Raw genomic sequence first — 17,078 nt, 5'->3', positions numbered from 1 at the left:
TATAATAAGTTTATTTTTCATGCTCATTTTTTTGCTGTTTTTATCTGCCACATGTGGAAAGCTGGTCCGTGAAAATAATGCATACATTAAACTGGTACCTGGTGGAAAAAAGTTGGGGCACCTCTTTTGTGGATGGTTTTCAAGGCTTACTGAAATGAGATTTTCTTATTTAAACGGGAATAGCAGGTCCATTCTATGTGTCATTTCGCGATATTGCCATATTTTTGCTGAAAGGATTTAGTAGAGAACATCAACAATAAAGTTTGCAACTTTTGGTCGCTAATAGAAAAGCCCTGCCCTTACTGGAAGTATGTGCGCGTGATGTCACGAGTTGCAGGGCTCCACACATATTCACATTGTTTATAATGGGAGCCACCAGCAGTAAGACCGAGAAAGCGACAATTTCCCCAGTAATTTGAGTGAGGATGAAAGATCCGTGAATTAGGATATTAATAGTGAAGGACTAGAAAAGAAAAAAAAAAAGCCACGGCTCCGGGCGGCGGCAAAGTGAGCGTTTCAAATGTAATTAGACACATTTACTAGGATAATTCTGGAAGATCCCCTATCTGCTTATTGTTTTAATAGTGTTTTAGTGAGATTTTAAAGATTGTAAAGACAAACCTCTTGGTCGGATGGCTGCTGTGAACACACAGTGTCTCAGAGAGAAACCGAGGAACCGAGCTCACATCTGCCTTTTTTGACAGCTGCTGCAGGACGACAAATAATCCACTGATGTCTCCGGTGTAATATATATCACAATTTCCCCATCCAAAAATTTGCTGGTTGACGTAGAGAAACATGTTCGCTTGACCGCTCTGTGTTAAATCTTTACAACAAACAAAGAAACACCGGCTGTGTCTCGGTGCTAAATACAGCTGCAATCCACCGCTTTCCACCAACAGCATTGTTCTTTATAGTCTCCATTATTAAATGAACAAATTGCAAAAGATTCAGACACATAGATGTCCAAAATACTGTGTATTTATGCGGTTAAAGCAGACAACTTTTAGCTTCGAGTGGTGCAGCGCTAATATTTCCTAACAGTCCGTGACGTCACGCGTACGCGTCATCATTCCGCGACGTTTTCAAAAGAAACTCGCGGGAAATTTAAAATTGCAATTTAGTAAACTAAAAAGGCCGTATTGGCATGTGTTGCAATGTTAATATTTCATCATTGATATATAAACTATCAGACTGCGTGGTCGGTAGTAGTGGGTTTCAGTAGGCCTTTCAATTTATATTGCAGCCATAATAAACAGAATCAGCGTTAACATTGTGACACATGTCTTGAATGACTCAGATATTAGCGAAAACATGCAGTTACATTATACACAACTTAATTAAAAATATGTTTGCAAACTGTAGAATAAAATTTTCGGGTGTGATTATTTTAGGCATAATATGCTATGGTTGGGATAGATATGTAGGTAGAACTTAGGGATGTAACTATAAAATAAATTCATTTTCAGCATTATTATCATAGTATTGTTGAATGTTCTTAAAAAGTTCTTATGCATGCACTCAAATCTTTTAACCAAGTTTTATTTATTCTAAAATAAATAAACAGACACACAATATACTTTCCGAAGTGGAAGAAACATAAAAAATTAAAGGCCTACTGAAACCCACTACTACCGACCACACAGTCTGATAGTTTACATATCAATGATGAAATATTAACATTGCAACACATGCCAATACGGCCGGTTTAGTTTACTAAATTGCAATTTTAATTTTCCCGCGGAGTTTCTTGTTGAAAACGGCACGGAATGATGACGCGTGCGCGTGACGTCACGGACTGTCAAGAAATATTAGCGCAGCACTATTTGCGGCTAAAAGTCCTCTTTTTTCATCATGCAATTAAACAGTATTCCGGGCATCTGTGTTGCTGAATCTTTTGCAATTTGTTCAATTAATAATGGAGAAGTCAAAGTAGAAAGATGGAGTTGGGAAGCTTTAGCCTTTAGCCACACAAACACACGGTGATTTCCTGTTTAAAATTCCCGGAGGTGAAGCTTAACTATGGATTAGAGCGGTCAAGCGAACATGGTTCCCGACCAATTGTCAACCGGCAGGTTTCGGTGAGAAAATTGTGTTAAAAAGTCGCCTCTTACTGGAGATCTGTGAAGTTTGCGCCGTCCTTGTATCTGCCGTCGACTTCCCTCAGACACTGGGCTCAAGACACCCGCGGACACACCCCTCCGACTATCAAGTACTATTTAATCTCACTAAAACACTAGTAACACAATAGAAAGATAAGGGATTTCCCAGAATTATCCTAGTAAATGTGTCTAAAAACATCTGAATCCGTCCCAATGCAATCGCCTTTTTTTTTTTTTTTTTTAAACATAATTTTTTCTTTTTTCTAGTCCTTCGCTATTAATATCATCATCCACAAATCTTTCATCCTCGCTCAAATTAATGGGGAAATTGTAATTTTCCCGGTCCGAATAGCTCTTGCTGCTGGAGGCTCCCATTAAAAAAAAATATGAGGACATTAGGAGCCCTCGCCCTTGTGACGTCATCGTCTGCGACTTCTGGTAAAGACAAGGCTTTTTTTATCAGCACCAAAAGTTGAGAACTTTATCGTCGATGTTCTCTACTAAATCCTTTCAGCAAAAATATGGCAATATCGCGAAATGATCAAGTATGACACATAGAATGAACCTGCTATCCCCGTTTGAATAAGAACGTCTCATTTTAGTAGGCCTTTAACCCGGCTTCTTAAGAGGCATATTATTTGGGGTGAGTTTTTTCTTGCCCTGACGCGGGATCGGAGCTGAGGATGTTGTCGTGGCTTGTGCAGCCCTTTGAGACACTTGTGATTAAGGGCTATATAAATAAACTTTGATTGATTGATTTATTGATATTTTTATTTGAAAATATTTGTTTAAAGATGTTTCTTTTACTGTTTTTAACTGTAATGGTTTTAGAGCGTGTGTGTGTCAATTTGTCTTCTGTTCAGCAGCGATTAGTGGCACCAGCTGCTAACTAATAATAATTGTGCTTTGTAATCTTTAAATGTAGCTTGCTTCACCAGAAAATAAGCAGTTTCTGCAAAGTGAAGTTATCAATCCTGATTTTACGATCTATTTAATTCGAAACAATTACACTACCGTCCGGAGTTTTACCGCGTTTTACCAAATTGTTTACAGTTGAATTTTTCCAAGGCAAAACATGTTATGTTAGCGTATGTTACTATTAATAGTTTAAGAAAAAAATTATATTTTTTAATGTCTATATTTTCACAATTAGTAATTTATACTAAATAAAAATTGCAAGTCGGCGCGAATAATTTTTTGGGCTGTCAGGCTTGTCACTCACCCTGTCTCGTCAATTCATACACAAAGGAGGGCGCCTGTACACATACAAAAGAAGTCTAAAGAAAGCAACAAACAATTTTCCGTCTTGTTGTTGTTATTGTTGTTATGATAGAATATACAACAATAATAGATAACATTCGCTATTATTAGCTAACAACACGCAAAACTAATGTGTCACCTATGTTTGTAGTGTTTGTCATTATGTCCTAAAAGCTGTAATTGGGTGATATATAAAGCTTGAAATACATTGAAAAGTTAACACAATGTGTAAAGGTTGCAAACATCCCCTTCACGAGCCATATTACAAACCCTGTTTCCATTTGAGTTGGGAAATTGTGTTAGATGTACATGTAAACGATATACAATGATTTGCAAATCATTTTCAACCCATATTCAGTTGAATATGATACAAAAACAACATATTTGATGTTCAAAATGATAAACACTTTTTTTTTTGTGCAAATCATCATTAACTTTAGAATTTGATGCCTGCAACACGTGACAAAGAAGTTCAGAAAGGTGACAATAAATACTGATAAAGTTGAGGAATTCTCATCAAACACTTATTTGGAACATCCCACAGGTGTGCAGGCTAATTGGGACCAGGTGGGTGCCTAGAATTGGGTATAAAATCAGCTTCCGTGAAATGCTCTGTTCATTCACAACCAGGGATTGGGAAACGGTCACCACTTTGTGAACAAATGCTTGAGCAAATTTCAATCAGTTTAAAAATAAAATTTCTCAACGGGCTATTGCAAGGAATTTAGGAATTTCACCATCTATGGTCCGTAATACCATCAAAAGGTTCAGAGAATCTGGAGAAATCACTGCACGTAAGCAATGATATAACGGACCTTTGTACCCTCAGGCGGTACTGCATCAAAAAGCTAATCAGTGTGTAAAGGATATCACCACATGGGCTCAGGAACACTTCAGAAAACCACTGTCAGTAACTACAGTTTGTCGCTACATCTGTAAGTGCAAGTTAGAACTCTACTATGCAAAGCCAAAGCCATTTATCAACGATACCCAAAAACGCCGCCGGCTTCGCTGGGCCCGAGCTCATCTAAGATGGACTGATGCAAAGTGGAAAAGTGTTCTGTGGTCTGACGAGTCCACATTTCAAATTGTTTTTTGGAAACGGTGAGCGTCGTGTCCTCCGGACCAAAGAGGAAAAGAACCATCAGGACAGTTCTAGGTGCAAAGTTGAAAAGCCAGCATCTGTGATGGTATGGGGGTGTATTAGTGCCCAAGGCATGGGTAACTTACACATCTGTGAAGGCACCATTAATGCTGAAAGGTACATACAGGTTTTGGAGCAAAATATATATGTTGCCATCCAAGCAACGTTATCATGGACGCCCTTGCTTATTTCAGCAAGACAATGCCATGTCACTTGTTACAACAGCGGGGCTTCATAGTAAAAGAGTGCGGTTACTAGACTGGCTTGCCTGTAGTCTAGACCTGTCTCTCGTTGAGAATGTGTGGCGCATTATGAAGCTTAAAATACCACAACGGAGACCCCGGACTGTTGAACAATTTAAGCTGTACATAAAACAAGAATGGGAAAGAATTCCACCTGAAAAACTTCAAAAATGTCTCTCCTCAGTTCCCAAAGGTTTATTGAGTGTTGTTAAAAGAAAAGGTGATGAAACACAGTGGTGAACATGCCCTTTCCGAACTACTTTGGCACGTGTTGCAGCCATGAAATTTTAAGTTAATTATTATTTGCAAAAAAAAATAAAGTTTATAAGTTTGAACATCAAATATCTTGTTTTTGTAGGGCATTCAATTGAATATGGGTTGAAAAGGATTTGCATATCATTGTATTCCGTTTAGCTTCACGGTGGCAGAGGGGTTAGTGCGTCTGCCTCACAATACGAAGGTCCTGCAGTCCTGGGTTCAAATCCAGGCTCGGGATCTTTCTGTGTGGAGTTTGCATGTTCTCCCCGTGAATGCGTGGGTTCCCTCCGGGTACTCCGGCTTCCTCCCACTTCCAAAGACATGCACCTGGGGATAGGTTGATTGGCAACACTAAATTGGCCCTAGTGTGTGAATGTGAGTGTGAATGTTGTCTGTCTATCTGTGTTGGCCCTGCGATGAGGTGGCGACTTGTCCAGGGTGTACCCCGCCTTCCGCCCGATTGTAGCTGAGATAGGCGCCAGCGCCCCCCGCGACCCCGAACGGGAATAAGCGGCAGAAAATGGATGGATGGATGTATTCCGTTTATATTTACATCTAACACAATTTCCCAACTCATATGGAAACGGGGTTTGTATTTTTCAATCAAAGCAATCCATAAAAGTTTATCCATATAGCCCTTAATCACAAGTGTCTCATAGGGCTGCAATTCATTATGTATTCAAATGCATCTGTTTAAAGATGTTCAAAAAGGTTTTAAGAGTGTGTAGACATTAATTTGGCTTCTATTCATGTTAGTATTTGAGATAGCTGCAATTAAAGTTAAAAAGTTAAAGTAACAATGATTGTCCCACACACACAAGGTGCATTTGACCCATCCCCTTTATCACCCCTTGGGAAGTGAGGGGAGCAGTGGGCAGCAGCGTTGCTGCGCCCGGGATTCATCAATGGTGATTTAATCCCCAATTCCAACCTTTGAGGCTGAGTGCTAAGCAGGGAGGCAATGTGTCCCATTTTTATAGTCTTTGGTATGACTCGGCCAGGGTTTTGAATTCACAACCTACCGATCTCAGGGCGGACACTCTAACCACTAGGCCAATGAGTTGGTCACTAGGCCACTGAGTAAGTAGTGGAGCTGACCATTTGCTAACAATCTGAGTGCGAGGTGCAAGCGAATAAAGATGCTAGCTGGCTTCTCAAGGAAATGAGCAGCATGACCAGTCTTTAAGTTTCCTCCAAGTGCGGTTATCTATCATGGTTTTACGTTCATTTTAATTCGAAACGATAATACGCAGTTTATCATTATTACCGGAAATTGTTACATCCCTAGTAGAATTGAATGTAAACGTTTTTAAAACGTTTTAGGGACGGCGTGGCGCACTGGGAGAGTGGCTGTGCGCAACCCGAGCGTCCCTGGTTCAATCCCCACCTAGTACCAACCTCGTCATGTCCGTTGTGTCCTGAGCAAGACACTTCACCCTTGCTCCTGATGGGTGCTGGTTAGCGCCTTGCATGGCAGCTCCCTCCATCAGTGTGTGAATGTGTGTGTGAATGGGTAAATGTGAAAGTAGTGTCAAAGCGCTTTGAGTACCTTGAAGGTAGAAAAGCGCTATACAAGTACAACCCATTTATTTATTTATAAAAAAGAAGGGTTTAATTCAAAAACCGAACATGATTGGATTAAGGTGTTTCCATGGGTTGTAGGCTTATTTAAAGCCTTACTACTTGAGAATTCGGACTAATTTAGTGCATGGACACATACTGAGTTATAGTAGTGACCCGTAATGTAGGGATTTTATAGCATATAGAAAGCTTGCAGGTTACTGGGTCAGGCTGGTGACTGTGAAGAGGCACTCGGAAGAGAGGGAGACACACATACACACACACATGCACAGTCAAAGTCAACAGTGGGGTGAGGAGCCATTCACATGTCAAATGAGAACCCTCAGTGACGCACATTGGCCCCATTGCCCCATGGGAAAGTACAATTTAACGTTGCATGCGTCGGTTTAGAAACTAATACTTTCATTTTTTTTGGGCCACACAATTTGCAGGAAGCATCACCAGATTTGTGTGTGTGTCTGTGGGTGTGTTTGTGCGTGCGTGCGTGTAGTCAGAAACCGCTACAGTTGGTCATTTGGGAATATTTTACTTCTCAGTCGATGCTAATTGCTAACTGGTGGGAAAATAGCTGCAGCCACCTTCCTGTCTTGACAGGACTGGTAACTAAGCAGTCTAGTATCATATGTATGCAAGGTCTGCAGGCTGTAATGAAGCAGGATGTGTGTTACTCTTTTCCTGTCACAATGTGAATTTTGTGAATGTCAAATTCAATCTGGCTACCATTAACATTCACTTCTTGACAGCACTGATTATACACTAAATGAATGTAAAATTACAGGCATGAAGGGTGCACTTAAAAATGCAAATGGACCCAATTTTATTTTGGTGTTTTTCTATAGCCACCTCCTCCATATTTTAGGTCCTTAAGTTCAAATCATGCCATAGCGAGCAGCCCATTTGGGGACGGTGTAGCCAAATTGGGAGAATGGCCGTACCAGCAATCTGAGGGTTACTGGTTCAATCCCCACCTTCTACCACTTTCTACCATCCTAGTCACATCCGTTGTGTCCTTGGGCAAGACACTTCACCCTTCTTCCTGATAGGCCCTGGTTAGCGCCTTGCATGGCAGCTCCCGCCATCAGTGTGTGAATGTGTGTGTGAATGGGTGAATGTGGAAATACGGTCAAAGTGCTTTGGGCTCCTTAGAAAGGGGTAGAAAAGCGCTATACAAGTACATCCATTTACCTTTTTAATTTTTTATCTTATTTTAATAGTTTCAAACAAAAATAAAGTAGCACATTTATGTCATAACATGAAATGAATAAAAAAGAATATGCAAATCTGGCTAAGAATCCAATTAATTTTTAAAGAATATCCCACTTCCGGGTAGTAAGTCAGTGTTTCCATAGGATTGCAATCTATTTGTGTGCTAGAGATGGGTATCGCTTACAATTTACCCTCCTGTAGTACCAAATCGGTAAAACCGGTGCTGGAGCTTAAACGGTGCCTGAACCGGTACTTAAGAAAATGGAAAACATGCACAATTTGGTTAAGAAACAAAACCAAAACCTTGTTGTTCTTATGGAATTTTGTGACATTCAAGTTGAACCGACTAGTCATTAAAAAACTTCAATTATATAAAATAAATTATATCAAAGAAACACATACAAAAAGGAGTACTATAACAACATCTACACCAAATTGTCATAATTATTGCAGCAATACAGAACATAAAAACATTGCAAAAAGCAACCTTTTGATACCAATGCTCACAATTCCGGGGTTTGTTGAATGCAAACGAGCTCACTGTAACCGTCATTAGTGCATAACGACTAAGGGCTGTGTTGTTGTTAGTAGTAGCAACAGTATGAGGGCTGCTGTTGGCGTGTTAAGGCAAGTAATTACTGTTGTTTAAAAAGAGCATCAGACACCAAGTGCTTCTTTCGGGTTGGACATCACTTACAAAACGTTACTTTTACAGTATCATCGCTAAACAGTAGTTGCAGGTTGTAGCGACTGTATTCATTTAGCACCCAAATAAAGTACCAATAGCTTATTCTTTATCGGCCTGGGTACTACCGCTCATGCTGGCACGGTGCACATCCCAAGTGGTGGGTTTCATTGGGGGATGTATCTTCAAATTTGCATAATTGGCCATGATGCAGTTACAAGAAGTGAGTAAAAAAAGAAAAGTGTAACAAATGTGTTTGGAACTAGAAATTAACTTTTGTATGTAAACTACTGTTTGTATTTTTTTTTTTTTTTTAAATATTACGAACAAGCAGGGGCCGCCTGTTAGTGCCTTTAGGTGGGGAAGGTGTCTCAATATTCATTGAGGAGAGCAATAATGTTCATGTTGGCATGTCCAAAGGTATCTTTACTAGATTTGATGCTAGTCATTTTTTAAAGGGTATGAAATTACTCAATAAATATCACGTTTGTGGCACTGATCCCTCCTGCACAGCTCCCCATTTTGTGTTATGTCAGTGTCTTAAGGAGTGAGGGTGAACAGTTTTGATCGTGACAAATCGGTTAGGCCCTAACTTAATTGTGGTGGGCCTCCACAAATGTATGGTAAAAATTGTGAATAGACTTCCGCTTAGTTACTTTCTTGCTGAAGAAAACATACTGTTTTGATGCAAATGTAAGACAATCGCCTCTGTTTTTTTTTATTTTTAGATATATCTAAAGAGAAAATTAATCATGTTTCTTTGCTGTTCTACAGTTATTTAAAAACAATGTTTCACTGATAACTCCTCCTTTGCTAATAACTTTTAAGACACTTTTTCAACGGATCTGTGTTGCAGCAAATGCTCACAGTCTGTGAGCGACAGGAAGAAAAGGGCTGACTCACTTGGGTAAAAGTCGTTTTCTGCCACCTGTTTATTTGCATGCAAAAACCTATTGACTCCGAATGTAAGACAACCTGTCTTTTTCAGACTTTCCTTTAAGTAATTTTGTGCATTTTGTGATATAACTTGTGGTTCAGTAAAAACAGGAACAACTGTGAGTCGTACTTTGGACACTCCTCTCTAAAGATGTGGGAAAAAATCGATTAGAATATGATCGAATCGATTCTCTTTTTTTTTTTTTAAATCTATTTTTCATGTAATTATTTATTATTATTTTTTTTTATCAATCCAACAAACAATACACAGCAATACCATAACAATGCAATCCAATTCCAAAACCAAACCTGACCCAGCAATAAACTGAGCAATTGAGAGGAGACACAAACACGACACAGAACAAACCAAAAGTAGTGAAACAAAAATGAATATTATCAACAACAGTATCAATATTAGTTATAATTTCAGCATAGCAGTGATTAAAAATCCCTCATTGACATTATCATTAGACATTTATAAAAATTAAAAAAAAGAACAATAGTGTCACAGTGGCTTACACTTGCATCGCATCTCATAAGCTTGACAACACACTGTCCAATATTTTCACAAAGATAAAATAATTCATATTTTTGGTTCTAGTGTGCGAATGTGAGTGTGAATGTTGTCTGTCTATCTGTGTTGGCCCTGCGATGAGGTGGCAACTTGTCCAGGATGTACCCCGCCTTCCGCCCGATTGTAGCTGAGATAGGCGCCAGCGCCCCCCGCGACCCCAAAAAAGGGAATAAGCGGTAGAAATGGATGGATGGATGGATGGGTTCGTTTAATAGTTAAAACAAATTTACATTATTGCAATCAGTTGATAAAACATTGTCCTTTACAATTATAAAAGCTTTTTAAAAAAAAATCTACTACTCTGCTTGCATGTCAGCAGACTGGGGTAGATCCTGCTGAAATCCTATGTATTGAATGAATACAGAATCGTTTTGAATCGGAAACATATTGTTTTTGAATCGAAAAAAATCGATATATTATCGAATCGATATTTAATCGAATCGTGGGACACCCAATGATTCGCAGCCCTTCTCCTCTCTTAACATAATTGGTTTACCTTTCTATTATTGGTCTTATTTTAACACTACTTGTTGAGGCTTCTCTTTTAAAAAAAAAAGTTTCTTTAAAATTTGTTTTTCAAAAAGGTTATCAATCAGGTGAATTCCTTTGGTGCTCACTTTGTCTTAAAATTTCAAAACATAATGCGGAATCGTACGACTGACATTACACTGACCTGTATGCAGGACGATTGTAGACCAGGTTGTCCTGCAAGCCACAGTTTTTAGCCAAATGAATGTTTAAAGGAAATTACAGGAGCAGGAACCATAATACTTGAGATGACAGCTTTCTCTGTCTAGTCTGTGTGTTTGAAGTCTAGACAAGCGTGTTAGCATTATAGACAGCGGCTCTCACCGCTATGTTTGCTGGCCAGCTTTATGTGAGAATAACACTGTTGCGTGCGTAATGTTTCCCTTTGCATGTTATGACGCGTTTGCATCTTGTTTTGGTGCTGAAGGCATTAAAAGGCATGATTTATTCATGTCCCACCTCCTGCCCATTGTGCCGGACCAGCCGAAATCCCCTGAGGACCATCTGTGTGTTTGTTTATTTGGTGGGTCTGTGCGTATGAGTGAGACAGGGTGAGGGGAGCGCTTGCCAATTGCCTTTCTATGAGCGCTAGTGTGCGTCGCGACTGGCTTTGTGTGCCTCTATGTGTGCACCCTCGCCTTTAATTTGAATAACAAGGAGCAAGGGAATGTGGCCTGTTTTTTGTCACCCAGAATGAATTGACTTCCTCATCCTAATGCATTACAGTCAGTCCAGAAGTGATGTGCTCTGCCGTAGAGGTTATGCTTCTGCTCGACCAACATGATGATTTTAAAAAACTACTACTCTCTGATGTCCATCCAATGGAGTAGACAAACAGGCACTTTTCTGCACAAAGTAACAATATAGTTTCATATATGAGGATAGCTAATGCTTACAGTTTACGATGAAAGTTCAATGTGGCAGTCAATGACAACATTCACAGGGCAGAATTTTGTGACCTTAGAAGTTTGGGGATTTTTCCTTGGCTTCTTTCCAACAACTAGTCCTCATTCCAATTGTTTGCAGAAGATTTCATAGATCTATTTTTTTAGTGAGTCGCCAACCTTTTCCCAGAATGGTTTTCTTCCAAAAAATAAGGTACTGCCCAACTTGTGTATTTAACCGGCAGTTAAATAATTAGTAGTGGTGGATTTTTGTGGCAAGTGAGGTGTAGTCCATCTAGTAGTAGATTTATTTGCACAGTAAATTATTATTTAAAAAAACAGTTTCAGAATCCTAATAGTGTGTGTGTGTTTCGACAAATTAGTAGTTTTGTACCTTGTTTCACTGTTCCTGCCAATGTATGCAGTGTTTACTTAAGGTATTAAGCACCTCTGCCCTATGTAAACATGGAAGCAGCGGAGTGCACCCTTTCCAATACTTTATTTAAAAAAACAGCATACTGGCGCCATGTCCTTTCAACTTGCCAAATAAAACAAGGCAAGGGTTAAAAAAATGTTGTTGTTTTTTATAAAGTGCACCATTGTCATGCACAATAGCAATAATTTTGCTTAGGGGAATTTAAAACCTGGCTATTACCTATTCCAACCATTCTGCAATGTTGGATGCTGAATGTCTTTCCTCTAGTGGCATGGTCGTAAGGCAGATTGACTTCATGTTCCATTCGTCTCCAATGTAACGGCATGTATTGCCAAGGTGGCTACACTTGTCCACACATCAGTAGTGAGAGCAATTTTGCTCTGGGTGGCTTTTATGTCAGTCTACCCTGCATGGGATGTCTGCTCGTAGTTCCTCTCCATCAGTTTGGTAAAATGGTTCTTCGAGAGAAGAGTGTAACCACGGTTGAGGACGGGAATCATTTGTCTAAAACCTTCATCTTCCACTATTGATAGTCGCCTCATGTCAGTTACCAACATATTCAGGATAGCATCAGTCAATGCAGCCACTTGCCTTGGTGTGCAGACCTTCCTTTGTACCAAGTCGCTAATGCTGGCTTGTTTCTTTCTGAAATGAGAGAAACCATATTATGAACGTACATAGTAGCATCATTTACATGTAACTCAATACATACCCAGTTGATTGAATTAATAATTTCTGACGTAAAAGACAAATACGCCACAACAATAAAAAAAAACAGCTAAATACGCAACAACAATAAAAAAAACAGCTAAATTAAATAAATGGACATTGAGTTGCAGAATACACCAATAACAACACAGAAATATAACTCATAGAACTGGATCAGATATAGTACATGTTTCTGTTCTGAATGATAAAGGATTCACTTCAGGCTACCTCTGAATAATAACATGAATTATACCAGCACCTTCATAACGTTAAGTTATACTAAAGTGTCACTCAAGTTAGGGCTGGGCGATATTGCCTTTTTTTAATATCGCAATATTTTTAGGCCATCTCGTGATATGCGATATATATTACAATATTTTGCCTTGGCCTTGAATGAACACTTGATGCATATAATCACAGCAGTAAGATGATTCTATGTGTATACATTAAAATATTCTTCTTCATACTGCATTAATATATGCTAATTTTAAACTTTCATGCAGAGAGGAAAATCACAACTAAGTCAATTGACCAAAAGTATATTGATTAAAGTTATTAAGCAGTGGCACAAACATTCAAGTCATTTCCAAAACATAAAGTGCAAGATTGTCAGAGACATTTTAAGTGTAAAAAAAAAAATGAGCTGCATAATAGGAAATCAAATAGTATTCGTCCTTCACTATTTGCTATGTTACTAAGGTTATGAAATTCTCTTCATTCTCTAGCGAGTGACTTTACAAATGATGCTACATATTAGCAGTAATGCTACTTTTTATAGCAACGCTTTTTCCCGCCACACTTGACAAATTACGGTTGTCTGTTCGACATATTCCCACTTGAAGCCGAACCACCGCCAGACGATGGAAACCCTGCTGTTTTTATTGGGAATTAAGTCTTCCTTCATTTGTTACCAGAGCCGCACCATCTTTCTCTCGTACGGCTACGTTAGCAGCTAATGTTAGCCACGCCGCTAACTCTCTGCTCTGCGAGGGCATGTATGTGACATATGACGTGACAGCTTGTCTGTGAGGAGACACAGGAAAGAGCGAGGAGAGCCTGAAGTGTACGCCCGGAGGACTTTTAAAAGTCCTGCGTAAGAACATATACTCCAATGTTACGATATAGTCATTTTCTATATCGCACAGAGACAAACCCGCAATGTATCGTATATACCGTATGTATCGATATATCGCCCAGCCCTAACTCAAGTCTAAATAGATCTATATAGCTTTATTGGGCCCGGCTACATTGATCCATAATGAAACCAACCTGAGATATTTCTGTCCGTTACGTTTATTTCGAAATTGGTATACGTGCGTTTTCTCTATCAAAACGGAGTCAAATGTGCCGGAGACACATTATCAGCCCTGCGTTGCAACAAAGGGATAACATTAACGTCACACACACAAAAGCTGAACTTATGAATGGCTGTTGCGACTCAAAACAACACAGAAAATGAAGTCGTCGCACTATCCAAAAGGTTCCTAACACTCTGAAAGTTAAAACAAAACAGTTGCTGCTGAGCTTCCTTAAAAGAAATCTCCTCGTTAACAAAAGAACACACAAAGGCGGACACAACGGATCACTATACTCGGACTATGGACTTAAATAAGTTACGTACCGTGAGTTCTTCCCTTCATTCATGGCTCCTCTTGAGGTGCTCCCGAAGCAATGTTGTCCTTCCGTGCCATGCGAGGTCCATGCTGTACGTTTTGCAGGAAACTGTCTTCCTTGAAGTCTTTAAAGTAAAGTGTTCCGACACTTTGGACGACTTAGGTCGTACACTTTTCTCAATTGAAGCAATAACCTCAAGATGTTTCTCCTCTGAACTGTCCGTACTGTTTCCCTCCGCCATTTTTCGAATGTTTCCAGGCAAAGGACACTGCGTGGTCACGTGAGCTGTACATGACACATTATTGGTTGGCTCACTGCCACCACATGAGACGTAGTCGCAGCGCATGCGCATAGCATAGATCCAGCGAATCGATGACTAAATTAATCGCCAACTATTTTTATAATCGATTTTAATCGATTTAATAGATTAGTTGTTGCAGCCCTAATTTAATTTAGTGTAAGGATTTTTTCTGAAATCATTAATTTGTTTGCCTTGTTGGACCAGATGTGGTTGGGTCAGATGTGAAGGCCGGAAGTGTGTGACTTGTCGGAAAAAGAGAGCTTGGTGGTGGCCGTGTTTGAACAAGAAACGAGACTGTTGTTCACTTTTTAAATAAGTGCCTCTCTTATTCCTGCCTACCGGCCATCCTTTCTGCTGAGCTTAGTATTCTTACCAGACCCTAGGTTACAAGTTTCCCATTTACAGTGCTTTAATATTAAGAAATGTGTGATGGAAAGCGTCACTCTTCACTGTACCTGTGCATTCTGCACTCACCGTGTCGGGCTCTTGCTGTGTTGAACCCTTACATTAGGTATTACTGAGCAAAATGTTGACTACTGGGTAGTTTTAAAAGAAATGTTGCTTTCTTCTTGCCTTCTTCTCTTTTCGCTCCACTAGGGTAACTCCGCTTCATTGTTATAAAAATGATGCCAACGGGTTTGTTTTGGCACGTCTTCCTGAAACAAGTCTTCCATGGACATGCGCAGTAACATTGAATATCTCTTCGCGTGAGAAGTGGAGCTGTCTAACGATCAGGATTGAGTAAACATTTTAATCTATTTTTAAGCGTACAAATTTTAAAAAATTAAAATTAAGTAAATAAAGATAGGACTGGCCTGTGCAATATGACCTTAAAATTTAATGATAATTTTTTCACCAAAAAATGCAATTTACCATTTTTTTTTCCTCCCATCTTTAAGAATTAATGAATACAAAAGACAGAGATAATTGAAACAACTTTTGCTTTTTTTTATTAAAAAACTAGTGGTTTGAAAGGAGACAAACAATGGCACAACTTGCAGGGATACATGGCAAGAATGCACTTTGTATCTTAAACAACATCTTACAGTTGTATGAAATTGTTCTTTTTAGAACAAAAATAAATTGCAATTTGTATTGAATTTTTGTTAAAAAAATAAATGAAGAGCTTCTTCTGTGTGGCAAATTTACACATTGCTTGACAGTCTCTTTCTTGTCGTACATGGTTCTTATGTACAGTAAATGATTGTAATATTTTAAGTGTTAAGAGTTAGTTTGTTTTTTTGGTTACAATCTTGTTCGCCTACTCTGCTGCATGTTTCTTTTTCAGAAGCTGGAGTAAGATGTGCCGCTGGCTTTTTTTTTTTTTTAACAAACTTTGCAGCGTGCAGTCCCTTTTTCCATGCCTGTTGCCACAAATCTAAGCCACTGACGACACTATTCTTTTCTTTGAAACAAATGTTAGCGTTAACAGTAACCATACTTTACTATGTGTGTAAATCTCCACTAAGGAAGTAAGGGGAAGGACGGAAGCTTCAAGTGGCAAAAAGTATGTCAGAGCAAAGGGAGAAAAACTATTTATCTTTAATATTTATTACAAAAAATAAAAAACCTAAAATGTATAAACAAAACTGATTTATCCTCCAGGCCTAAAATAACTTAATTAATCGTTACTTATGTGATGTTCTATTGCCCCTGGATATCTGGGGACCTGTGTTTGCCTGTGTTTGCCTAAGTGTAAATCTACCCCTTGACTGTGATTGATGCATTATAAGGAAGTTTTTGTGTTGCTGTTGTGGCGAACGCTGCAATGAAATGTGTGTGCTGTGGTGGATCTGATGACTGTTGCGTGGAAATATCCACAATTAAATTTAATAAGCGCGTCAGACTGCGTTTCTATGTCTATATCGCTGCAATAAAGTAAAGGTAAGACATATAAGAGTTAAATTATGTTGGTGGTAAGTTACTTTATGAAAATTTGTGTTGGTTGGGAGTTAAATATAAGTGTGTCACTTACAATCAGTAGTTTGAAGTTGAGTCAGGGCAGTGTAAACAAACAGCAACAGGTACTCTTAAAAAGGTTTCATTCAGTGACTTCCTGTGGTTAAAAACAACTATAGGCTTTGCAAGTCAATATAGTAAGTGTAAATCACTAACATAACAAAATGTTTACAGTGCAGAGGTTACTTTTGGTTGCAGGATGGAGATTTGTGTGTATTAATTTTTTGGTACTTTAAGGTTATTTGATTACTGTGTTCTGCGACAGTGATACATAATACATCAAAATATATAACAAATGTTTATGTAATTTTAAAAACATTTTGTAATAAAAGTGATCACTGCGTGATAATCTTGAAACCGTGATTATTACTCAGACTATTATCGTACAGCCAATATCTATAATCGTTGCATCCCTAGTTCTGGTTGCAACCCAGTACTTTTTCCTAACAAGCAGACATTGTAAATGTTGTAAAGTGGTCGGATTACATATTTGATTATCCAAACGTGTGAGTTTGAGACAAGTAGCCACTGAGATGGTGAAAAATGTGTTCTGTGCTCAGAGATGCAGAGCTCATCTTAGCTTACAAGAACCACATCCCGTCTAATTCCCTCACGTGAAGGTCCACGCTAAAGGCTTATGAGGAATAAAAGAGCACTTGT

The 17,078-nt window shown here is 38.9% G+C and overlaps 1 protein-coding gene across 2 annotated transcripts in view; it reads left to right on the top strand.

Annotated features, from left to right (window-relative positions):
• Nucleotides 1–17,078, top strand: part of LOC133537293 (RNA polymerase II elongation factor ELL2-like) — a 61,772-nt gene that overhangs the window by 1,286 nt on the left and 43,408 nt on the right. The window lies entirely within an intron of this gene.

The sequence above is a fragment of the Nerophis ophidion genome, linkage group LG02 (assembly GCF_033978795.1).
Source record: "Nerophis ophidion isolate RoL-2023_Sa linkage group LG02, RoL_Noph_v1.0, whole genome shotgun sequence".
Classification (NCBI taxonomy): Eukaryota; Metazoa; Chordata; class Actinopteri; order Syngnathiformes; family Syngnathidae; genus Nerophis; species Nerophis ophidion.
The sequence above is the reverse complement of the archived record's forward strand: the minus strand, read 5'-3'. Positions and strand labels throughout refer to the sequence as shown.